Genomic DNA, 25,720 nt, shown 5'->3' on the forward strand with positions numbered 1-25,720 from the left:
CCCATGCCCTTACCAGTAGAAACCTGTTGCTGGTCAAATATAACGACAAGAGGGATGTCCTTGTACTGTCCAAAATTCACGGTAACGGCATCACCCCTGTCCCTGTGCAAGGTACCGCGGCAATGGTCCTCGAGCCCGATTGTATCGTCGACTACAATCGGTATATGGGAGGAGTTGATCTCTCTGATCAAGTCTTCAAGCCATATAATGCCAAGCGCAAACCCCGGGCATGGTACAAAAAAGTTGCGGTCTACTTGGTAAAGGTTGCCTTGTACAACTCTTTTGTGCTGTCCTGAAGCGCTGGCAACAAAGGGACATTCCTTCAGTTCTATGAGGCAGTCCTCAAGGACCTGATCTTTTCTGACCTTGAAAGAGCAGGCCGTAGTACCTCGGGAACTGGAGGCGCCCGGATTGTCCCTGGCCAACACTTTCCAGGTGTGGTCCCCCATACTGGAAAGAAGGGACGGACCCAAAAAAAGTGCAGTGTGTGTCACAGGAGGGGGATACGGAAGGACAACACTACTCAATGTGACACGTGCCCCGATTATCCGGGCCTCTGCATTATTGGTTGCTTCAGGTAGTACCACACTTCCATGAAGTACTAAATTTATATCCCAATTTAGCCACTGACAATCGGATAAAAAAAACTATGGTTCTCAGACTTGAGACACTAAAACTAAAAAAATAATTTCAAAAATATTATTTAGTAAAACTAAAATAATTAAAATAAAGTAGACTTATTAGGTATTGCCGCGTCCGTAAGATTCTGCTCTATAAAAATACCCCCCCAACCCCTCAGATGAACACGTTTAAAAAAATAAAATAAAAACAGTGCAATTTGTTTGTCACCTTACATCGCAAAAATTGTAATAGCAAGCGATCAAAAAGGCATATGCCCCCCAAAATAGTGCCAATAAAACCATCCTCTCATCCCGCAAAAAATTAGCCCCTACCTAAGATAATCGGCTAAAAACAAAAAAAAAAAAGACTCGTAGACTATGGAGATACTAAAATGTTTTGTTTTTTTTTGTTTATAAAAAGATAATATAGTGTAAAAAGTAAATAAATAAATAAAAAGTATACATATTATGTATCACCACGTCCGTAAGAATCTGCTCTATAAAAATACCCCATAACCTAACACCTCAAATGAACACGGTCAAAAAAAATAATAAAAACTGTGCCAAAACAAAAGAATTTGGGCAAATTTTCCATTTTAATCAGTTTTTTTCCCAGTAACAATGCAAGGGTTAACAGCCAAACAAAACTTAATATTTATTACCCTGATTCTGCAGTTTATAGAAACACCCATATGTGGTCGTAAACTGCTGTATCACCAAACGGCAGGGCGCAGAAGGAAAGGAACGCCGTATGGTTTCTGGAAGGCAGATTTTTTTTTTTTGGCACCATGTCTCATTTGAAGCCCCCCTGATGCACCTCTAGAGTAGAAACTCCATAAAAGCGACCCCATCTAAGAAACTACACCCCTCAAGGTACTCAAAACTGATTTTACAAACTTTATTAACCCTTTAGGTGTTCCTCAACGTTTACGGCAAATGGAAATCAAATTTCTGAATTTTTATTTTTGGTAACCTTGCCTCACAAAAATGTAATATAGAGCAACCAAAAATAATTTTTACCCTAAAAATAGTCCCAACAAAACTGCCACCTTATCCCGTAGTTTACAAAATGGGGTCACTTTTATGGAGTTTCTTCTCTATGGGTGCATCAGGGGGGCTTCAAATGGGACATGGTGTAAATAAACCAGTCCAGCAAAATCTGCCTTCCAAAAACCACATGGCGCACCTTTCCCTTTACGCCCTACTGTGTGCCCGTACAGTAGTTTAAGGCCACATATGGGGTGTTTCTGTAAACTACAGAATCGGGCAATAAATATAGCATTTTGTTTGGCTGTTAACTCTTGCTTTGTTACTGCAAAAAATGGATTAAAATGGAAAATTTGCCCAAAAATTTAAATTCTCAAATTTATCTCTATTTGCCAATAACTCTTGTTGTTAACCCTTTAGGTGTTGCACGTTTGTAAAATCAGTTTTGAATACCTTGAAGGGTGTAGTTTTTGGGTGGTTTCTATTATGTAAGCCTCACAAAGTGACTTGAGACCTGAACTGGTCCCTAAAAATAAGGTTTTTGAAAATTTCTGAAAGATTTCAATATTTGCTTCTAAACTTCTAAGCCATGTAACGTCCCCAAAAACTAAAATGTCATTCTCCAAATGATGTAAACATGAAGTAGACATATGGGGAATGTAAAGTAATAACTATTTTTGTATGTATTACTATGTATTATAGAAGTAGAGAAATTGAAACTTGGAAATTTGCAAATTTTTCACAATTTTTGGCAAATTTTGTATTTTTTTTATAAATAAAAATGATTTTTTTTTACTTCATTTTACCAGTGTCCGGAAGTACAATATGTGATGAAAGAACAATCTCAGAATGGCCTGGATAAGTCAAAGCGTTTTAAAGTTATCACCACTTAAAGTGACACTTGTCAGATTTGTAAAAAATGGCCTGGTCCTTATGTTGAAATATGGCTGTGTCCTTAAAGTGTTAAAAAGTCATAAAAAATTTTTTTTAAGCCATCTACTGTATTTGCTGTGACCAGCTACTGTAGCAGGCTATTCAGAGAGTCACAGCCCTTACAGTAAAGAATGCTTGTCGCCTCTTATGACAATATTTTTTTCTTCAGGTGTAGGGAGTGGTGCCTTGTTTTTGGAGGGAGTATTATACAGATTAGCTTCTTGATATTTTTTGTATGGTCCGTTTTATATATTTGTACATGTTAATCATGTCCCCACTTAGCCTTCTTCAAGGCTAAACAAATTCAGTTAATTTAATCTTTGCTCATAACTAAGATCTTTCAGGTCCTTTATGAGTTTATATATATATATAGGCGGGTGGCTCACACCTAGTAGCTATGGTGGGTGCTGCTAACTCAGAATTGGGTGCCCGATCCCAAAAGTAGTAAAAAGCTTGAAACAAAAGAGAGAGTGAGCACTCACAACATCTGTGTCATATGGAAATCATTTTACTTAGACCTGGTTGGTCAGATAGGGTTATAACAATACTCCATTCACATTAAAATACAATGAGCATAAAACTTATCTAAAAATGCTATAATATAGTACCATTTGATTAACACCACTATTGTCGGGGTAAAGATTCCTAGCCACACTCCGTGACAATTTATGTCACTATCTGTAAGTACAATGGATGGAAGCGTCCTAAAAGTTCCTCATATGGGGCACTTTAACGGCTTATCTCCAATGCAAGCGGACGCCGTGTAAAGTAATTCCTCCAGGAAAGTTCACTCCAACCAGAACGGTAATGACAAAGTCCCAGACTTATAATTTTTCAGTTACTACCTGGTTCCTAGTAATGTATCTCGCTATGTGGCGTCTCCTCGAGGCGAGCGGTGCCTGCTGTCCGAGCGTCTTGCGCCGCACGTCTCAGGCGGGTGACGTCACAATATCGCGGGATCCGGCAGGTAGGATTCTGATCAGCAATCTTCGCTGAAGGCTGTGTCTGTTGTAATTCGCTGAAGATTTATTCATGCATGGCCATGCAATCCATAGGAGGGTCCGGTATATTAGGTGGGCGCTTGTCCTTTCTCTTTCACCACGAAATGAGTTTTATGCTCATTGTATTTTAATGTGAATGGAGTATTGTTATAACCCTATCTGACCAACCAGGTCTAAGTAAAATCATTTCCATATGACACAGATGTTGTGAGTGCTCACTCTCTCTTTTGTTTCAACCTTTATGAGTTTAGTTGCTCTCCTCTGTACATTTTCTAACTCCAGGGCATCCTTTTTATGGACTGGTGCCAAGAACTTCAACTGCATATTCCAGTTCAGGCCGCACCAACACTTTGTATAGTGACACAATTACATCCCTGTCCCCTAAGTCTATACCTCTTTTAATAAACGACAAAATTCTGTTGGCCTTAGAGGCAGCTGACTGTCATTGCATGCTGTTATTTAGTCTATGATCTACTAATACAACTAGATCCTTCTCAAGTTACTCTTCCAGTTTTATTCCCCCTAGGACATATGCTGCTGCAGATTATTAGGCCCCAAGTGCATAACTTTACATTTATCTATATTGAACGTCATTTGCCAAGTGGAGGCCCAAACAGAAAGTTTGTCAAAGTCAGCTTTTAACTTATAAACATCTTCCATAGATTGGACTGTATCACAAAGTTTGGTGTCATCTGTAAAAATAGAAACAGCACTATTAATCCCATCCTCTGTCATTAATCAATATGTTAAATAATAGTGGACCCAGCACAGAACCTTGGGGTACACCTCTTATAACTGGGGACCATTCAGAGTAGGAATCATTGACTACAACTCTTTAGATCATGAAGCCAATTTTCTATCCAGTTACAAATTATATTTTCTAAACCAATAGACCTCAATTTACCCATTAGTCATCCATGTGAGACAGTATCAAACGCCTTTGCAAAGTCTAAAAACACAATATCGACAGCCTTCCCTCTGTCCAAGTTTCTATTCACCTCCTCATAAAAACAAAGTTACTTGCCACCTGGATTTAACTAAGCAAATAGTTATGAGCCTCCTATTGGATAATTACTGCATGGGTGATTATCTTTCACCTGGCAATAGGTAATTAACCCCAATTGGTGCAATGAGTTGCTTCTCATTTCTTGAACAACCATCTCAAAAGACACATCTCGTGGTCGGGGAAAAGAGGTTAGTCTGTTTGAGAAGGGTCAAATCATTGGCATGCATCAAGCAGAATAAACATCTAAGGAGATTGCAGAAACTACTAAAATTGGGTTAAAAACTGTCCAACGCATTATTAAAAACTGGAAGGATAGTGGGGACCCATCGTATTCGAGGAAGAAATGTGGCTGGAAAAAAAATCCTGAATGATCGTGATCAGCGATCACTTAAACATTTGGTGAAATCAAATCGAAGAAAAACAACAGTAGAACTCAGGGCTATGTTTAATAGTGAAAGTAAGAGCATTTGGACTGAACAGCTGTGTAGCCGTAAGAACACCACTAATCAGTGAGGCAAACCAGAAGGAAAGGCTTCAATTTGCTAGGGAGCATAAAGATTGGACTCTGGGGCAAAAGAAGAAGTCATGTGGGCTGATGAGTCAAGATTTACCCTGTTACAGAGTAATGGGTGCATCAGGGTAAGAAGAGAGGCAGATGAAGTGATGCACCCATCATGCCTAGTGCCTACTGTACAAGCCTGTGGGGGCAGTGCTATGATCTGGGGTTGCTGCGGTTGGTCAGGTCTAGGTTCAGCAACAGTATGTGCTCCAAGAATGAGGTCAGCTGACTACCTGAACATACTGAATGACCAGGTTATTCCATCAATGGATTTTTTTCTTCCCTAATGGCACGGGCATATTCCAAGATGACAATGCCAGGATTCATTGGGCTCAAATTGTGAAAGAGTGGTTCAGGGAGCATGAGACATCATTTTCACACATGGATTGGCCACTACAGAGTCCAGACATTAACCCCATTGAGAATCTTTGGGATGTGCTGGAGAAGGCTTTGCGCAGCAGTCAGACTCTACCATCAAAAATTAATGCAACACTGGATAGAAATAAATCTTGTGACATTGCAGAAGCTTATCGAAACAATGCCACAGCTTAATGGATAATTTTTTTTTAGATGTTTACTCTCCGGGACAGAGAGCCTGGTCTTCTCTCCTTTCAGAGGCAGGCCCTCCTAACTGGGAGAATATAGGGGAAAGTTTAAAATTGGTTTCACATAATTTTAACCACACTGTTGTACAATTTAATATTTTGCACAAAATTTATGTAACACCCATATGGTTATATAGAAGAGGACTCAGGGCTTCCTCTGACTGCCCCCGTTGTGGCGAGCCCGAGGCAGATCATTTACATCTGTTCTGGGACTGCCCAATGGTGAGTAGTTATTGGAGCCTGGTCCAAAAGAATCTGGCGCGTAAACTTAGAATTGTGGTTCCCTTGTCTCCCAGGATATGGGTCCTGGGAGATTTATCTGAGGTTAATTATCAACCCATAAAAAGCCATTTGTTGACTAAGGTGATGTTCTTAGCTAGGCTCCTGATTTCTAGATCCTGGTTTTGTTCTTCCGCCCCAGACTGTAATAACTGGCTGGGCTTGGTAGAGAAAGTGAAAAGCTACGAGAAGATCCTGTATAAAAAAAGAGGATCCTATTTAAAGTGGAATAGCTTATGGAAAGATTGGGATACGACTAATTAATTATGATCCCTTTTTCCTTTTTTTTTTTTTTTTTTTCTCTTTTTTTTTTTTTTTTTTTTTTTTTTTTCCTGCAAGGTGGGGGGGGGGGGTGGGTTTATGGGGTGAGCTGGGGAAAATTCTAGCTGTCCGGCCTTTCTGTATGTATTATATTGATTAAGAATGTGGAGGTATATTGGAAGCATGGGAGGGTCTCCAGGACTGAAGGAGGGGGGACTTCCCGGTAGTAAATAATGGTGGAAATTTTTTATCCAGGTATAATATCGAGCGGTACATGGGTAGGGGACCGTGGCTCGGGGTCTGGAGGTGCCCAGGTATCGGGCGCAGCTCGGGATACGGCTCTTCCCGTAAGACATGGGGCTCGATTGCGGGCAGGGAGGTGACACACGCGGTGGGCGCGCTACTATGTGCTCATTTAAAGAGACAGAGCAGGTATCTGGCTCTGCTTTTTGCTTATATCCTTTTGAATTGCTGAGTGACACTCGGTTCGAGTTCTCTGCCGCATGAAATATCAATGCGAATAAACGCAAAGTATGGTGAACCATGCAACTGATAGCTGACTTAATCATATGGGGATGAGGCAGTAAAATATACGAGTGGGTTTCTACCACTGTGGTAAAAGACTGCTGGACCCCCCTCTCTGGTTTTTGCTTTATCAAATGCCTGCGATTAAAGATCGCTGCAAGCTCGCCTTTAGGCAGCATGTGAGCATAAAGCGATCGGCCACATGAGTGCCAGTCCTTCCGCTCGTACTTGCCCGTGTCTGGGGGAGGGCGTGCGCGAGCGGCGCTCGCTGCCGGGCGGCTGTCTGGATTTCGGGCCCCTATCCCTGTAGCGAATGGAGAACCTGGGCTAAGTGGGTTGCTTTTTCCATTTGCATTATCAAGCCTAGGATGTCGGGTGAGCCCTGTCACCCTCCCCAGTAGGAGACCTCCCTTTGATTTTCAAATACTGACATTATTATGGATATCTGCATGAAATTATTGTCAATTATGTTTACAGATCAGAATTGGCGGATCTATGGAATTTATAATATCAAGTATGTAATATGGATTTAAATTTTTGTATTATAACAATAAAATATTTATAAAAGAGAAACAATGCCACAGCGAATGCGTGCCGTAATCAAAGCTAACGGCTTTTTTTTTTGGTTGCGGCTTTTTTTTTGGACAGGCAGTGTATAATTTAAGCCATTAATAAAATCCACATTTATTCAAATATATAAGTTAAAAAAGTCAGCTGAAAAACCAAAACAAAAATAATTTCAGGAAATGTATATAAGGATAATTAAAAATGAAAAAAATTAAGACAAGTCCCAATTGGAGCTTTTTGTAATATAGTTTAAGATGAATATGTTCAATTCCAAAAATTATTGCTTTCAAACACTAATATTTAAACAAGCATATGATGAATTGTATTGAACTTTGTTCACATTGCTCCAGGTATTTAAAACAGATAAAAAGTAGTATATAATTGTGGAAATATTTAAGTGTCTCATTATGTGTTTATCGCACTGTTAATTCATCTATATATACACCACTCTGATTTATATATGTATACCACCTTCGTTTGGGTGGTTTATCTCCAACATAAGTAAATAGTTAAAATATTAGTCGTTCATCCACACAGGTAGCCGGTAAACATTTGAATTGTTAATATCTCATCCATGTGAAAGCTTCCATGTAAAAACTTGATACAGTAATTAATATTTCATAGTGTTCATCATGGAGAGCTTGTTTACTTTTGAAATAACATTAATGTAGCCAACGGGTTATGAGGTATAGATGGTGAGTTTCTTAGTATGTTGCTCACTGTTCGGTGATCTGTTGTTGGCTGATACTGGTGGCGTCCCACCCCGGTAATCAGCTTCACTCACTCTGCTTGCTGGTAGCTTTAAATTTCTGACGCTTTGACCTCGTAGTCAATGCGCTGAAGTTGTTTCTCCCTGTGGTGTGCTACGCAGTTTTGGCCGTATAAGTCGTGCTGGGTGTTCTCTGTATCGCCAGACATGCTTCGAGGTGCTCTGACCTCTTCCTCAGTGGCCATGTTTTTGAATACAGGACTTCCCTCTTATATACCCACTTGAGCCAAACCCAACCGAAGACCCGACATGGAATTAGTTCACTTACATTCCTATACCATTTTTGCTATAAGATAGTTAAAAATACAATCAATCTAATATTTGATCTGGTATCTCTATTCTTCTTGTCCTATCTTTTGACTATATATAGTTTCGTGTTGTATACAATTGAAAAACACATATGCGTTTTATGTACGTCTTTCATGCGTTTTTTCCGCGTGGATGTGTTTTTTCATCCATGCTTGCTATTATTTTATGTTATATTGGTATTCCACCTTAAAACAAAAATACGTTGAAAATATAAGATTTTTTGGTCAAACTGAAAATGTGAGTTGGAGACCTACATATCAAATAATGGTGTTGATTTCCCATCTTTCTCTGTATAATTCACATGCGTTTTTGGGGGATTTCTTACGCTGGTGTATCAGCTTAACAGTTTTTTTTCTTTCTATGTGTAGATTCCTGTTTCTATATATTCTCACTTGGGGATTAAAATAGAATGATATAGGTTGATTGTGGCCAGGATGGGGGCCTCCCACCGAGAGGAGATCGGAATGCTGGTAAACAGCCTGACTCTCATTTCCCGTCAACGGGGGGCACCCAACCGTGATCTATAAAAAGCCGAAAGGTTCAAAATCGGCATTTAAACCATCAGGTAACAATGTATCAAAATCATAAATTCCTTTAGGATTCCTGTCTTGACATGCGTGAAATATGGTCTCCCCCTCTCCAATGTATCAATACTTTTTCAAAAGCTGTATATATTAGTTGACTTGGATCTTTATTATGGCACTGTTTAAAATGTTTTGATACGGAGTGTTTTTCATATCCGTTTCTGATGTTATTTATATGTTCAGATATTCTTCTTTTTTTTACAATCTTTTGGTTCTCCCTATATACAGTTTTTTGCAGGGGCATTCGATCATATATAGTACGTTAGATGAATTTGCATGATAGAAAGTCCTTGATCTCGTAGGTAAAATAATTAGTTGTCCAAACATTTTTTTATTTTTTTATTTCGTGTTTTTTCAGTTAATGCATTGTCCAGATCTAAGGAATCCTTTCAAATTGAACCAATTATGGGGAGTCTCAATGCTCTGTGATTTTCTTTTCTTTTTTACTGTGGGCGCTACTTTGAGTGCCAAGTGAGGTGCCTTAGTGTATGTAATCTGAGGTGTACTTAAGAGTGGGCCGACTAATTTGTCTTTTTAATATGTGATGCCAGTGCTTTTTAATAATTGTTTCCACTTGTTTATGCTGAACATTATATGGTAGAATGATATTTATAGGTTCTTTTTCCTCTTGGTGTGTGTTTATTATTCTCTTCTGACTTGAAAAAGAGGTCCCTGTTCATATTCCTAACCTTTGACAGGGATGTGTCTAAAATGTGGGGCGGATAATTTTAGGCTAGAAATTGTTCCTTCATCTGAAGCGCCTCTTTTTCGAAGTCTTCTTCAATGGTGCAATTTCTTTTTAGACGTCTAAACTGACCAGAAGGGATATTTAGATGCCACCTTGGTAGGTGGCAGCTGGAATAAAGAATATGGCTGTTTTTTTAATACGGATTTTTGGTATGTACTACATATTAAACTACTACCTTGTGTTTTTATAATTAGGTCAAGAAATTCTATTTGATTTGTGCTGATGTTTGAGGTAAATCTCAAAATGTTTGAATTCCGATTAATCTCATCCAGGAATATTTTGTATTCATTTTTGGAGTTTTTCCATATAAATAGTATGTCATCTATATATCTATGCCATAGCACCAGGTCCTCGTCCCCCCCAGTCCCTCTTATCTGAAGTTAATAATCGGATTCATATGCAAAGTAATTGTTCATTAGGATATATTGGACCCCCTCAGCTATGTATTGTATTTGTTCTTTCTGTAGATGGCCATTTATCTCTAATTGTTTTCTTAAGGCATTTATTCCTTGTTCATGGTCTATTACGGTATACAAAGCATTTACATCAAGGGTACCAAGAATCCAATGAGGTACATATTGTACATTTTCAATTATTTGAGTAGTATCCTTGATGTATGAAAAGGTCTGTTTAACTATTGGTTGCAATATTCGATCTATGTACTGAAATGATCAGTCTGCCCGGGAGGTTTGATAAATCCTTATGTATTTTTGGGATGCAGTAAAAAATCGGTAACCGTTGTTGTCTACCTAATATAAACTTATACTCCTGCTCAAGTAGGAGACCTCTATCCAATCCTCCTTCTGCATATTCCTTAAAAGTATTTCTGAATTCCTTAATGGGATCTTTTAGCAGTCGTTTATATGTAGTTTTATGTAGGCCCCTTTGACGGCCAGTCGGTTAAGGTTGTTTACCTTCTTATGTTTTCCTCTTAAAGGGGTATTCCCATCTGCAAGATCATATCTCAAAAGTTTGCACTAGTGCCATATATCATTTTTGTAATTTGCTTCTATTGTTTAAAGGGAACCTGTCACCGGGATATGATGTATAGAGCTGAGGACATGGGTTGCTAGATGGTCGCTAGCACATCCGCAATACCCAGTCCCCATAGCTCTGTGTGCTTTTATTGTGGAAAAAAAACGATTTGATCCATATGCAAATTACCCTGAGATGTGTCCTGTATGTGAGATGAGTCCACAGTGGAGGAGCGCAGCACCGCCCTGCATCCTCAGAATCTTCTCCTAGCTCCCCGACGTCAGACAGCCAGAGCGCCGTAATCTCGCGATGCGCGAGCTAGCGCATGCGCTGTTTCTTCCCTGAGGCTGATGCCAGCACAGGGAAGGAACACTATGAGGACACTGCGCATGCGCTAGCTCGCGCATCGCGAGATTACTGTGCTCTGGCTGTCAAACGTCGGGGAGCAAGGAGGAGATTCTGAGGATGCGGGGCGGTGCTGCGCTCCTTCACGCTGGACTCATCTCGTGTACAGGACACATCTCAGGGTAATTTGCATATGGATCAAATCGTTTTTTTTCCACATTAAAAGCACACAGAGTTATGGGGACTGGGTATTGCGAATGTGCTAGCGGCCATCTAGCAACCTATGTCCTCAGCTCTATACATCAAATCCCGGTGACAGGTTCCCTTTAAAATACAGACATTTTGATATATTTCCTTCCCTCTTAATCCAATGTTTACATCTGGTAACACATGGATACGGCCGCTCTCCCTGATCACCCAGATGGCCGGCAATTCAGACGAGTACGCACACGCTGCCGCGCATGCACATACCGTATTTCCTCACTGCCACAGAGCCGCGTTGTCCCTTCCCTGCCTGCAGTCCTCTATGTGACGGTTTATTTTATAGATGGCCCACCTGAGAGAGCGATCCCACCCTCCCTTTTCCCCCTCCCTCCTCCTCTCTTTCATTTTCAGGATGGCCGAGCAGTTTTAGCAGAGTGTCAGCACACACCTGACACTCTGCTTGAAATGGCGGACATCTGTGCTGGCACATATGTCATCCGTTTAACCCCTTCCATGCCAAGGTCCATAGGGACCGCTGTATGGAAGGGGTTAACAGGGAGGGAGCTCCCTCCCCCATCAGCCACTACTCTGTTGTGGCAGCGGCTGATGGTTACCATGGCAACCGGACGCCTTCACAGGTTTCTGGCTTGCCATGGTAAAGCTGAGTCGGATCAGGCTTTTGCTAAAGGCAGAAGTCTGATCAGGCTAAATGTCACAGTACACTACAGTACACTATATAGTCTCCTGTAGTGTATGATATAGGCATCAGACCCACTGGATCTTAAAGAACAAAGTGGGTCTGGGTATAAAAAAAGAAAATTTCTTCTTATAGCAGCACATTTATCACTGATTAAAAAAAATATATACACTACATATGTTTGATATTACCGCATCCGTAACGACCTGATCTATGAAATGGTCATGTTGCTTTCCCCGTACAGTGAATGCCATAAAAAAAATGAACTAAGATGAAATTGAAATTTTGCCCAACTCACTTCCCAGAAAAGGTAATAAAAGTGAGAATAAAAGTCGTATGTACGCCAAAATGGTACCAATAAACAGTCACCTCATCCCGCCATAAATGAGCCCCTACATGAGACAATCTCCCAAAAAATGTAAAAAAATTACTCTGACTATGGAGAATTTTTTTTTTCTAAAATGCTTTTATTGTGTTTAAAGTAAAAAAAATAAAAATAACAAAAAGTATACATATTAGGTATCACCGCGTCCGTAAGAACCTGCTCTATAAAAATATCACGTGACCTAACCCCTCAGATGAACACCATAAAAATAAAAAAAAATGTATGCAGCGCTGGCTCTGGATCGAGCTGCGCATAAAGTGGGTGTGCATTGGAGCGATTGGAGGAGTGTGGAGGGACAATGGAGGACAATTTTATTTAGTGGCAGATGTAGCAGAGCTGTATTGAAAGCTGTTCAGCCACAGTGCTTGTGGGGGAGGGGAAGACAGTGCTTGAGGGAGAGATAAATAGACAGATGTAGTAGAGCTGTATATGTGGCGGTTCAGCCACAGTGCTTGGGGGGGAGAGAGACAGATGTAGCAGAGCTGTATATAAAGCTGTTCAACCACAGTGCTAGTGGGGGAAGGGAATAGAAAGATGTAGCAGAGCTGTATATGCAGCATTTCGGCCTCAGTGCTGTTGCGATAGAGAGATAGACAGATGAAGCAGAGCTGTATATGAAGTTTTTCAGACACAGTGCTAGTGGGGGAGTGGAATAAAGATGTAGCAGAGCTGTATAGGAAGCCATTCAGCCAAACTGATGTTAGGGGACTTGGGAAGACACAAGATCCTGTAGCTGATCTGTATATGCATCTATACAGACTATACAAAACAGTATTACAGCTGTAATGGAAACAAATCTGCATCAGTGCTGGTGGCTGGAATTATAGTTTTTGCTGCCCAGAATGGGTTTGTAAAAGATAAGACAGAGATTTTGTGTGTAAAACTGTGCATGACAGCCACATGTTACTGTACACTGAGCTCACTTATCACAGCTCTCTGAGTGATGATTCCCCAGCAGGGGGAGGGGCCTCACAGACACTGCAGGCTGCCAGACTGATGACTCCTCCTATCCACATGAACTAGCACGCAAGGACTGAGTTCTCAGTGTGATGTCATAAGGAGGCGTGGCTGGCCTTCACTCAAACTGCTTAAGCCCGCCCAGCCTTAGCAGCAGGAAACCAGGAAGTGAACAGCAGAGCTGGCAGCAGGTAAGGATGAAATAGCAAAATGGGAATACCCCTTTAAGAAGGTAAACAACCTTAACCTGCAGGATATTCAAGCAATTAAACAACTCCAAAAAAAGAGAATATCATTATCCGACCAGCCGACAAAGGAGGGGGGGCATTGTCATTTTAGACGCACAACAATATGATACAGAATGTAGGAGACAATTAGCGGACACAACTATATATAAACGACTGCTAAAAGATCCCATTAAGGAATTCGGCATCACATTTGGGCTCCTTTCACACGTCCGCAATTTCGTTCCGTATTTTGCGGAACGGAATTGCGGACCCATTCATTCCTATGGGGCAGCACGATGTGCTGCCCGGACACGGAATTGCGTATCCGCACTTCCGGGTCCGCACTTCCGTTCCGCAAAAAAATAGAACATGTTTTATTCTTGTCCGCAATTGCGGCCAAGAACAGGCATATTCTATTAGTGCCGGCAATGTGTGGTCCGCAAAATGCGGAACGCACATTGCTGCTTTCTCGTGTTTTGCGGATTCGCGGCTCCGTGGATCTGCAAAAAACGTTGCGCACGTGTGAATGGAGCCTAAAGGAATATGCAGAAAAAGGATTGGATAGAGGTCTCCTACTTGAGCAGAAGTATAAGTTTATATTATGTACACAACAACGTTGTTATATATATATTTTTTTTTACTGCATCCCAAAAATACATAAGAATTTATCAAATCCCCTGGGCAGACCAATCATTTCAGGTATAGGTTCCCTTATGTCCAATTTGTCCCAATACATAGATCGAATATTGCAACAAAATAGTTAAACAGACCTTTTCGTACATCAAGGATACTACTCAAATAATTGAAATAATTGAAAATGTATAATATGAACCTCATTGGATTCTTGGTACCCTTGATGTAAATGCTTTGTATATGGTAATAGACCATGAACAAGGAATAAATGCCTTAAAGGGATTCAGTCATTACATTTTAGGCCTATAATCTAAACATATGGCCAGGTCCGTTCAAATAGCATGAATCCGAAACTGTACTTATTAAATGTGCCTGTGGCTCTATTAGCACATTCACCTACCTAAGGTGCCCAAGGGGACGTCGCTTCATACAGGGTGTCGGGCTGCAGCCATCTCCGTCTGGTGCCCAGCGCCGCCTTCCCACTAGAAATCGCCGCCCTCCCTGTCTATAGTGCCGCCTTCCTCACCTCAGCCCCGCCTCTGCAATCGTCCGGTCCCTCAGGTTATGCCTAGTGCGCACGCGCAGGATCTGGCAGAGGGACCGGATGATTGCGGAGGCGGCGCTGAGGTGAGGAAGGCGGCACTATAGACAAGGAGGGCGGAGATTTCTAGTGGGAAGGCGGCGCTGGGCACCCTGTATGAAGCGACGTCCCCTTGGGCACCTTAGGTAGGTGAATGACAGGTTATAAAAACCTGTTTTATGTGCTAATAGAGCCACAGGCACATTTAATAAGTACAGTTTTGGATTCATGCTATTTGGACGGACCTGGCCATATGTTTAGGTTATAGGCCTAAAATATCCTGATAGAATCCCTTTAAGAAAACAATTAGAGATAAATGGCCATCTACAGGAAGAATAAATGCAATAGCTGAGGGGGTCCAATATATTGCACAAATACTTTGCATATGAATTTGATTATTACCTTCAGATAAGAGGGACTGCCATGGACACCAGATTCGCCCCCAGTTATGCCAATCTCTTTATGGCACAGTGAGAGCACATAAACTGGGGGGGGGGGGGGGGGGGAATCCATGTGCTATGGCATAGATATATAGATGACATACTATTTATATGGTAATACTCCGAAAATGAATAAAAAATATTCCTGGATGAGATTAATTGGGATTCTAACATTTTGAGATTTACCTCAAAAATTAGCACAATTCAAATAGAATTTCTTGACCTAATTATAAAAACACGAGGTAGTAGCTTAATATGTAGTACGTACCGAAAATCTGTGTAAAAAAACTGCCATATTCTTTATTCCAGCTGCCACCTACCAAGGTGGCTTCTTGATATCCCTACTGGTCAGTTTAGACGTCTAAAAAAAATTGCACCATTGAAGAAGACTTCGAAAAAAGAGGCGCTTCAGATAAAGGAACAATTTTGAGCCAAAAATTATCCGCCCCACCTTTTAGACATCCCTGTCAAAGGTTAGGGACATGCACAGGGACCTCTTTTTCAAGTCAGAAGAGAATAACAAACACACACCAAGAGGAAAAAGAACCTATAAATATCATTCTACCATATAATGTTCAGCATAAACAAGTGGAAACAATTATTAAAAAGCACTGGCATCACATATTAAAGACAAATTAGTCGGCCCTCACTTAACCTCTTAAGGACACAGGGCGTACAGGTAAGGTGATCGGAACCCGGTGCCTGCTCAAATCATTGAGCAGGCACCCGGGGCCAATGCGCTGAGCCATCCTGTGACCCCCCCCCACCACCCCCGTGTAGGCGATCGCAGCAAACCGCAGGTCAACATCACCTCTCAGGATCGACTCTGATTGGTCGGCTGCAGGGGAGGGAGGTTCAAATTAGAGCAGCGCTCCTCTTCTCCTCCTTTTCAGTCCGGGAGCCCGAGGAGAGAGGAGCGCTGTACATCAATCTCCAGCCAGCACCCCCATCTGTCCAGGGATCACCCCATTTGTGCCCCAGCACCCCCCATCTGTGCAATCAGGTACTTAGGGAAAGGTTGGGTTAGGCAGGGATATAAAGGGAAAGTTAGTGGAAGTAAAAAAAAAAAAAAAAAAAAAAAAAACAGTTTGTGATTGCATCACCCTAAATAGGGTTTCTGGGATCCACAGCACAGCTGTGTGACCCTAAACCTCCCAGGGGTGCTGCAGCTTGCCCCCCCCTTCCTCCCCCCACAACTTTTTTGGGGTGCAGGCAGTATTTTTATTTATTTATTTTTTGTGCGTATGCTGACTATGGCCGGCACTTTTAGCTTCTGGCCACTGTTAGCGCATCGCACACCCCACTGCTGATCAACTTCGGACGGTTGATCAGCGGTTTTAGGACCGCCATGCTAGGAACCCTGTGGCCCACCCTAGTACGAGCAGCTCTGCGGCTCGTACTAGTTTTCCGGCCCACCAGTTAAATTCACCAGAGCCCCCTGCCGGTGAACTTGTCTGGTGTACCCCAGAGCGTCTTGAGCTCGTGATTCCTGATTTTGTAGGCCAACCAGGAATCCAGATTTCCACAGTGGGCTTCACTGAATACTTCACTGAGTAATTTTAGTCTTTTTTTTGCGTTTTTTTCAGTGACCACTTTGTAAATCTAATGGTGGAGCAAACAAACCTGTACGCCCAACAGTTTGTTGCTCAACTCCCGGGCTCCTTTTTGGCTAGGCCCGGTGGCTGGACGCCGATCAGTGCAGCCGAGATGAGCACATTTTGGGGCCTTGTGCTGCTCATGGGCCTAGTCAAGAAACCTAGTGTCAGGCATTACTGGAGTGGGGACGTCCTCTACCAGACCCCATTTTATGTCCATGACACGCTCCCGGTTTAAGGCCATCCGGAAATGCCTGCATTATTCAGATAATGCAGCATGTTCCCCCCCGAGGTGATCCTGCCTATGACCGCCTGTACAAAATCAGGCCGGCATTCGATCACTTTGGGGCCAAATTTGTACAGGCCTATGTACCTAGAAGGGAGGTCGCGATTGATGAGTCTCTCATTGTGTTCAAGGGGAGACTCATTTTCCGCCAGTATGTTCCCTCAAAGCGGGCGAGGTATGGTGTGAAGCTGTACAAACTTTGTAAGAGTACCTCAGGGTACACTTATAAGTTTCGTGTGTGCGAGGGGTGAGATTCCCGTATTCAACCCCCTGAATGTCCCCCCATTCTGGGTGTTAACGGGAAACTTGTGTGGGACCTTATGCACCCACTGCTAGATAAAGGTTACCACCTGTACGTGGATAACTTTTATACTAGTATCCCCTTGTTCCAGTCCCTCGCCGCCAGATCCACGTCCGCTTGTGGGACCATGTGGAAAAATAAACGCGGCTTCCCTGCCCACCCCCTCCAGGTATTCCCAGGGGTGAGACCCGTGCCCTTACCAGTGAAAACCTGTTGCTCAGATATAAGGACAAGAGGGATGTCCTTGTACTGTCCACAATTCATGGTAACGGCATCTCCCCTGTCCCTGTGCGAGGTACCGCGGCAATGGTCCTTAAGCCCGATTGTATCGTTGACTACAATCGGTATATGGGCGGAGTTGATCTATCTGATCAAGTCGTCAAGCCATATAACGCCATGCGCAAAACCCAGGCATGGTACAAAAAAGTTGCTGTCTACTTGGTGCAGGTTGCCTTGTACAACTCTTTTGTGCTGTCCCAGAGTGCTGGCAACACAGGGAAATTCCTTCAGTTTTATGAGGCAGTCCTCAAGGACCTGATCTTTTCTGACCGGGAAAGAGCAGGCCGGAGTACCTCGGGAACTGGAGGCGCCCAGATCGTCCCTGGCCAACACTTTTTAGGTGTGGTCCCCCATACTGGAAAGAAGGGACGGACCCAAAAAAAGTGCAGATTGTGTCGCAGGAGGGCGATACGGAAGGACACCACTACTCAGTGTGACACGTGCCCCGTTCATCCGGGCCTCTGCATTGACGGTTGCTTGAGAGAATACCACACTTACATGGAGTACTAAATTTATATCCCAATTTAACTGGTTCTCAGACTTGAGACACTAAAACGAAAAAAATAATAATATATATATATATATATATATTATTTAGTAATATAGGTATTGCCGAGTCTGTAGTAATCTCCTCTATAAAAATACCGTTCCCCCCCCACCCCTCAGATGACCACGGTCAAAAAAATAAAAACGGTGCAAAAAAAAGTTTTTTCTTTGTCACCTTATATTACAAAAATTGTAATACCAAGCGATCAAAAAGTCATATGCCCCCCAAAATAGTGCCAATAAAACCGTCCTCTTATCACGCAAAAAATGAGCCCCTACCTAAGATAATCGGCTAAAAACATTTTAAAAAATGGACTCTTAGACTATGTAGATACAAAAATTATTATTTCTTGAACACGGTATAAAAAAAAACGATGCCAAAAAAGCAATTTTTTGGCAAATTTTCCATTTTAATTCGTTTTTTTCCAATAACAAAGTAAGGGTTAACAGCCAAACAAAACTTTATATTTATTACCCTCATATCGCAGTTTACAGAAACACCCCATATGTGATCGTAAACTGCTGTATGACCAAACGGCAGGGCGCAGAAGGAAAGGAACGCCATATAGTTTCTGGAAGGCAGATTTTGAAGGCCTTTTATTTATTTTTTGGGCAATATGTCCCATTTGAAGCCCCCCTGATGCACCCCTAGAGTAGAAACTCCATAAAAGCGACCCCATCTAAGAAACTACACCCCTCAAGGTATCCAAAACTTATTTTACAAACGTAGTTAACCCTTTAGGTGTTCCACAAGAGTTATTGGCAAATGGAGATGAAATTTCAGAATTTCTATTTCTGGTAACCTTGCCTCACAAAAATGTAATATAGATAAACCAAAAATCATATGTACCCTAAAAATAGTCCCAACAAAACTGCCACCTTATCCCGTAGTTTCTAAAATGGGGTTACTTTTATGGAGTTTCTATTCTAGGGGTGCATCAGCGGGGATTCAAATGGGACATGGTGTAAATAAACCAGTCCAGCAAAATCTGCCTTCCAAAAATCACACGGCGCACCTTTCCCTCTACACCCTATTGTGTGCCCGTACAGTAGTTTACGGCCACATATGGGGTGTTTCTGCAAACTACAGAATCGGGGCAATAAATATAGCATTTTTTGTTACTGGAAGAAATTGTTTAAAAGGTAAAATTTGACAAAAAATTTAAATTCTCAAATTTCATTCCTATTTGCCAATAACTCTTGTGCAACAACTAAAGGGTTAACAACGTTTCTAAAATCAGTTTTAAATACCTTGAGGGGTGTTGTTTTTAGAACGGGGTCATTTTTGGGTGGTTTCTATTATGTAAGCCTGACAAATTGGTCCCTAAAAATTGGGTTTTTGAAAATTTCTGAAAAATTTCAAGATTTGATCCAACCATGAAGTAGACATATGGGGAATGTAAAGTAATAACTATTTTTGGAGGTATTACTATGTATTATAGAAATAAAGAATTTTTTTTGTAAATTTGGTATTTTTTTATAAATAAAAATGATTTTTTTTTTACTTCATTTTACCACTATCATGAAGTAGAATATGTGACGAAAAAACGATCTCAGAATGGCCTGGATAAGTAAAAGCGTTTTAAAGTTATCACTACCTAAAGTGACACTGGTCAGATTTGCAAAAGGTGAAATAAGTCTGTGTCCTTAAAGGGCTTCTGTCACTCCACTAAACTCATTTATTTATTTTTTTGTCTCCTTAAAATCCTTATGCTGCGATTTCTCAATATATAGGGCTATTACTCAGTTTGGTTCAGTAGTTATATAAAAAAACTGACTTTTATAATATGCAAATTACCTCTCTAGCAGCAGGTAGGGCGGCTACCTGCTGCTAGCAGCCGCATCCTCTGTTCATAATGACGCCCCCTCCTCATGTTGATTGACAGGACCAGCCAATGCGCTCTTCCTTTGACTGGCCCTGTCTGCGTTTTAAATCTCGCGCCGGTCTTCAGTTGGCGCAGGCACACTGAGTGGAGGACGCTCTCTCAGCCGCTCCATCCTCAGTGTGCCTGCGCCGATGATGTCACATGTACACCCGGCGCAGGCGCACTGAGGATGGAGCGGCCGAGCGAGCGTCCTCCACTCAGTGCGCCTGCGCCAACTGAAGACCGGCGCGAGATTTATACCGCAGACAGGGCCAGTCAGAGGACGAGTGACAAAAAATAAATAATGAGTTTAGTGGAGTGACAGAAGCCCTTTAAGGAGTTAACTAGTACACCTCAGATTACATAAACTAAGGCACTTAACTTGGCACTCAAAGTAGCACCCACAGTAAAAAAAAAGAAAAGAAAATCACAGAGCATTGAGACTCCCCATAATTGGTTCAATTTGAAAGGATTCTATAGCTGTGGACAATGTATTAACTGTAAAAACACGAAATTTCCCCCAGAAAACAGACAAAATGTTTGGACAACTAATTCCTTTACCTACGAGATCAAGGACTTTCTATTGTGCAATTCATCTCAAGTGCTATGTGATCGAATGCCCCTGCAAAAAACAGTATATAGGGAGAACCAAAAGATTTAAAAAAAAAAGAATATCTGAACATATAAATAACATCAGAAACGGATATGAAAAGCACTCCGTATCAAAACATTTTAAGCAGTACCATAATAAAGATCCAAGTCAACTAATAAATACAGCTTTTGAAAAAGTAGAGATACATTGGAGAGGGGGAGGCCATATTTCACGCATCTCAAGACATTAATCCAGATGCATTTACGATTTTTATACATTGTTACCGGATGGTTTAAATGCCGATTTTGAACTTTTTGACTTTTTATAGATCACTGGTGGGTGCCCCGCGTTTACGGCCAATAAGAGTCAGGCTGTTTTGCCATCACTCCGGTCTCCTCTCGGTGGGAGACTCCTATCCTGGCCAAAATCGATCTATATTATCCTATTTCAATCCCCAAGTGAGAATATATAGAAACAGGAATCTACACATATCCCTGAAGAGTTATAGTGAAAATGAGTAGAAAGGAGAAAAACTATTAAGCTGATACACCAGTGTAACCCCCCCTCCCCCCCAAAAAAACCAAAAAACATGTGAATTATACAGCAAGAAATATGGGAAATCAACACCATTATTTGATATGTAGGTCTCTGTCATGAATATGATGTGGGCTTGCATACTTCAGAATGATCACTTAACTGGAATGATGACCAGTCAAACAAATAATATTTTTTATGGCACCCGTAATTATTGAAAGTGTAATTTAAAAGTGGATTGCTTTAACCCTTTCAGGACCAAGCCATTTTTCACCTTAAGGACCAGGCTATTTTTTGCAAATCTGACCAGTGTCAGTTTATGTGTGAATAACTTTAAAACGCTTTTGCTTATCCAGGCCGTTCTGAGATTGTTTTTTTCGTCATATATTGTACTTCATGACACTGGTAAAATGGAGTCAAAAAAATTTATAAAAAAATACCAAATTTACCAAAAATTTGGAAAAATTTGAAAATTTCCAAGTTTCAATTTCTCTACTTCTATAATACATAGTAATACCTCCAAAAATAGTTATTACTTTACATTCCCCATATGTCTACTTCATGTTTGGATAATTTTGGGAATGATATTTTATTTTTTGGGGACGTTACAAGGCTTAGAAGTTTAGAAGCATTTTTCAGAGAATTTCCAAAACCCATTTTTTAAGGACCAGTTCAGGTCTGAAGTCACTTTGTGAGGCTTACATAATTGAAACCACCCAAAAAAGACCCCATTTTGGAAACTACCCCCCTCAAGGTATTCAAAACTGATTTTACAAACTTTGTTAACCATTTATGTGTTCCACAAGAGTTATTTGCAAATGGAGATGAAATTTCAGAATTTCAATTTTTTTGCAAATTTACAATTTTAATCCATTTTTTCCAGTAACAAAGCAAGGGTTAACAGCCAAACAAAACTCATTATTTATGGCCCTGATTCTGTAGTTTACAGAAACACCCCATATGTGGTCGTAAACTGCTGTACGGGCACACGGCAGGGCGCAGAAGGAAAGGAATGCCATACGGTTTTTGGAAGGCAGATTTTGCAGGACTGTTTTTTTTGACACCATGTCCCATTTGAAGCCCCCCTGATGCACCTCTAGAGTAGAAACTCCATAAAAGTGACCCAATCTAAGAAACTACACCCCTCAAGGTATTCAAAACTGATTTTACAAACGTTGTTAACCCTTTAGGTGTTCCACAAGAATTAATGGAAAATAGAGATTCAATTTCAAAATTTCACTTTTTCGGCAGATTTTCCATTTTAATATTTTTTTTCCAGTAACAAAGCAAGGGTTAACAGCCAAACAAAACTCTTTATTTATGGCCCTGATTCTGTAGTTTACAGAAACACCCCATATGTGGTCGTAAACTGCTGTACGGGCACACGGCAGGGCGCAGAAGGAAAGGAACACCATATGGTTTCTGGAAGGCAGATTTTGCTGGATTGTTTTTAGACACCATGTCCCATTTAAAGCCCCCCTGATGCACCCCTAGGTTAGAAACTCCAAAAAAGTGGCCCCATTTTGGAAACTACGATATAAGGTGGCAGTTTTGTTGGTACTATTTTAGGGTACATATGATTTTTGGTTGCTCTATATTACACTTTTTGTGAGGCAAAGTAACAAAAAATTGAAATTCAGAAATTTCATCTCCATTTGCCATTAACTCTTGTGGAACACTTAAAGGGTTAACAAAGTTTGTAAAATCAGTTTTGAATACCTTGAGGGGTGTAGTTTCCAAAATGGGGTCATTTTTTGGAGTTTATACTCTAGGGGTGCATCGGGGGGGCTTCAAATGGGACATGGTGTCAAAAAACCAGTCCAGCAAAAACTGCCTTCCAAAAACCATATGGCGCTCCTTTCCTTCTGCGCCCTGCCGTGTGGCCATACAGCAGTTTACGACCACATATGGGGCATTTCTATAAACTAAAGAATCAGGGCAATAAATATTGAGTTTTGTTTGGCTGTTAACCCTTGCTTTGTTATGGGAAAAAATGAATTAAAATGGAAAATTTGCAAAAAAATAGCTGTTTTGGCACTGTTTTTATTTTTTATTATTTACAACGTTCATCTGACAGGTTAGATCATGTGCTATTTTTATAGAGCAGGTTCTTACGGACGTGACGATACCTAATATGTATACTTTTTTATTTATTTCGGTTTTACACAATAATATCAGATGAACGTTGTATGGAAAGGGTTAAACGGCTGACATCGCATTGCAGATGTCAGCCGTTTATACCAGGGTGCCAGCAATGTGCTGACACCCTGGTATACCCACTAGACGGCAACTATCATTCAAGGGGAGGCGGGCGGGGGATCGCGATCCCGCCTGCCGCACCGCCCGCCTCCCGCACCTTACCGCACCTCCCGCACCGCCTGTGACACCCCCCCTGCACCACCCGCCCACATAATATCATTCAGGAGTGCAGGGGGGGTGAAAAATCTTTATTTTGGACATACTAAAGTTTCTGATCCCCGTGGTCAGGGACCGCGGGGATCAGAAACTGCAGAAAGCGCTACAAACCGCAGGTCTGAATTGACCTGCGGTTTGCAGCGATCGCCGATAGGACCCCCCTCGGCATTGACCCAAGGTGCCTGGCTGTGTGTAACAGCCGGGATCTCAGCGTTGTCACCATGTCTGCAGACATGGTGACAGTTAAATGCCATGACGTGTATACTCATCATGGCGCGCTAAGTAGCAGTGCTCCATGACGAGTATACTCGTCATAGGTCGGGAAGATATTCACACTATCTCCTTCTCTGATCGCTTCCCTGACAGGAATTGGGGCGATCAGAGAAGGAGAAGCACATAGTCCCTCTCTAACCCCCCCTTACCTGCCCCGATGCGCTGCGATTGGTCCCTCTGCAGTAATGGACCAATCACAGCGATCGCGGGCGGGTCAGAGCTCCTATACAGTTCCTGCCGACTTCTCTGGTTGCCTAGCAACCCCAGCACGCCGGCTTCACTGAAGCTTCAGCGCTTCGCTCCCTGCGCTGACACAGAAAGCCGATCACGTACATGCACGTGGGGATGCGGTGAGGCACCACATTCTCCCACGTACATGTACGTGATGTTGCGTGAAGGGGTTAAATGATAACTTTTAATAGTCAATGGTTAAAATAGCAGGCCCAATAGTTTGTTTGGAGACTACATACATACTGTACGTAGTCACACACCACCAAATGAAAAAAGGTAGAGAAAAATGTCAGGTGTGAAATGTAAACATCTGCTATGAGGGTGAGTTACGAAACATAGGGATACCAATAAAGAGGGAGACAGATGCCGGGTCTCTTCCCCTAATGTATCCCTTGCAGCCAATAGTAGTGACTGCCCAGCTTCGTACGAAGTGCAAAGGTATCATTCATCCCAGGACATACACACATCATAGGTATTAGACATACACATGGTCCCGACGTGTTTCACTGGCAGTCAGCCAGGTCATCAGGGGACATATGTACAAAACAAGACAAAGTATACGCCTGTACACAACAGAGAAGTATCCAATCCACGGTGCTTCCAAGTTTGTTGGAGCCAGCCCGGAAAGCAACAGTATTGTGAGAAAAGAACTGATACTTAGCTTCTCTTTGTGCAGCGATTCAAGGTCCACTCCTCCTGCGTATGGCAGAGATGGCAGAGTGCGCCTGTACTGGCGTTCTTTTAAACCAACGCGGGCCTTGGATAGATCCGCCCCCAAGATCACCTGCTCCGATCACGCGGTCAGTGACGTCAGTGGTCACAAGTGCATCGCGTCACGGAGAGGAGTCACATGATCGGGACATAGACTAAAGGTATATCAGTATAGCCCAATGTCCGTCCCCTGCATGTAAGGGGCGGTGTCTCAGAGAGCATTAGGGGGCGGAAATATTGGAGATAAAGGGGTGAAGGGGATGGGCTAACTCCGTCACCCCCAATCAACAAATTATAGTGTCTTAAATAGCCTAGTGCGGTGCGTCACTCCTATAGAGTCATAGAGAGGCGCTACCTAGGTATTTAAACAGCAGGTTCACTGGACAGGTTAGACTAAAAAAGGATAGACAAATAAATTATCAAATGGTATCTGATCGGCAGAACGGGCGTGCTGGCAATCAATTACACTGTACCCACATTGCTCGGAGCTGGACAAGCAATGTACCGACATTGCAGGGAGCTGGACAAGCAAATATGTACCATAGGTATGTCGGGCATTCAGCCCCCAACAGATGTAAAGTGGGGGTCGACTGCCAGACTTCATATAGGAGCATCCAATGAGGGTCACTCTTGGTACACAAAGGGGGTGCCCCAGTTAAAGATAGGTCATCCATTGAACTCAAGTTTTTCGATCCTCATAGAGGAGGCAATTGGACTACTATCACATGTCAACGGGATGACCTGGTCTCCTCTATGTAGCACCCAAAGGAGAGATGCTCATTGAGGCCTGATGGTTGTGAGGTCTTCAATTCAAAGATCCACCAGGTCTCCCTTTGCAGTATTTTCCTGTCCCAGTTGCCTCCTCTTTTCAAAGGAGGAACGAGTTCAATGGCCAT

The 25,720-nt window shown here is 41.9% G+C and overlaps 1 protein-coding gene across 1 annotated transcript in view; it reads left to right on the forward strand.

The window, feature by feature from the left end:
• The window catches only part of ACACA (acetyl-CoA carboxylase alpha), a 993,014-nt gene that overhangs the window by 503,809 nt on the left and 463,485 nt on the right, over positions 1 to 25,720 (forward strand). The gene's annotated exons all lie outside the window — the stretch shown is intronic.

Source organism: Bufo bufo, chromosome 3 (assembly GCF_905171765.1).
Source record: "Bufo bufo chromosome 3, aBufBuf1.1, whole genome shotgun sequence".
Lineage (NCBI taxonomy): Eukaryota > Metazoa > Chordata > Amphibia > Anura > Bufonidae > Bufo > Bufo bufo.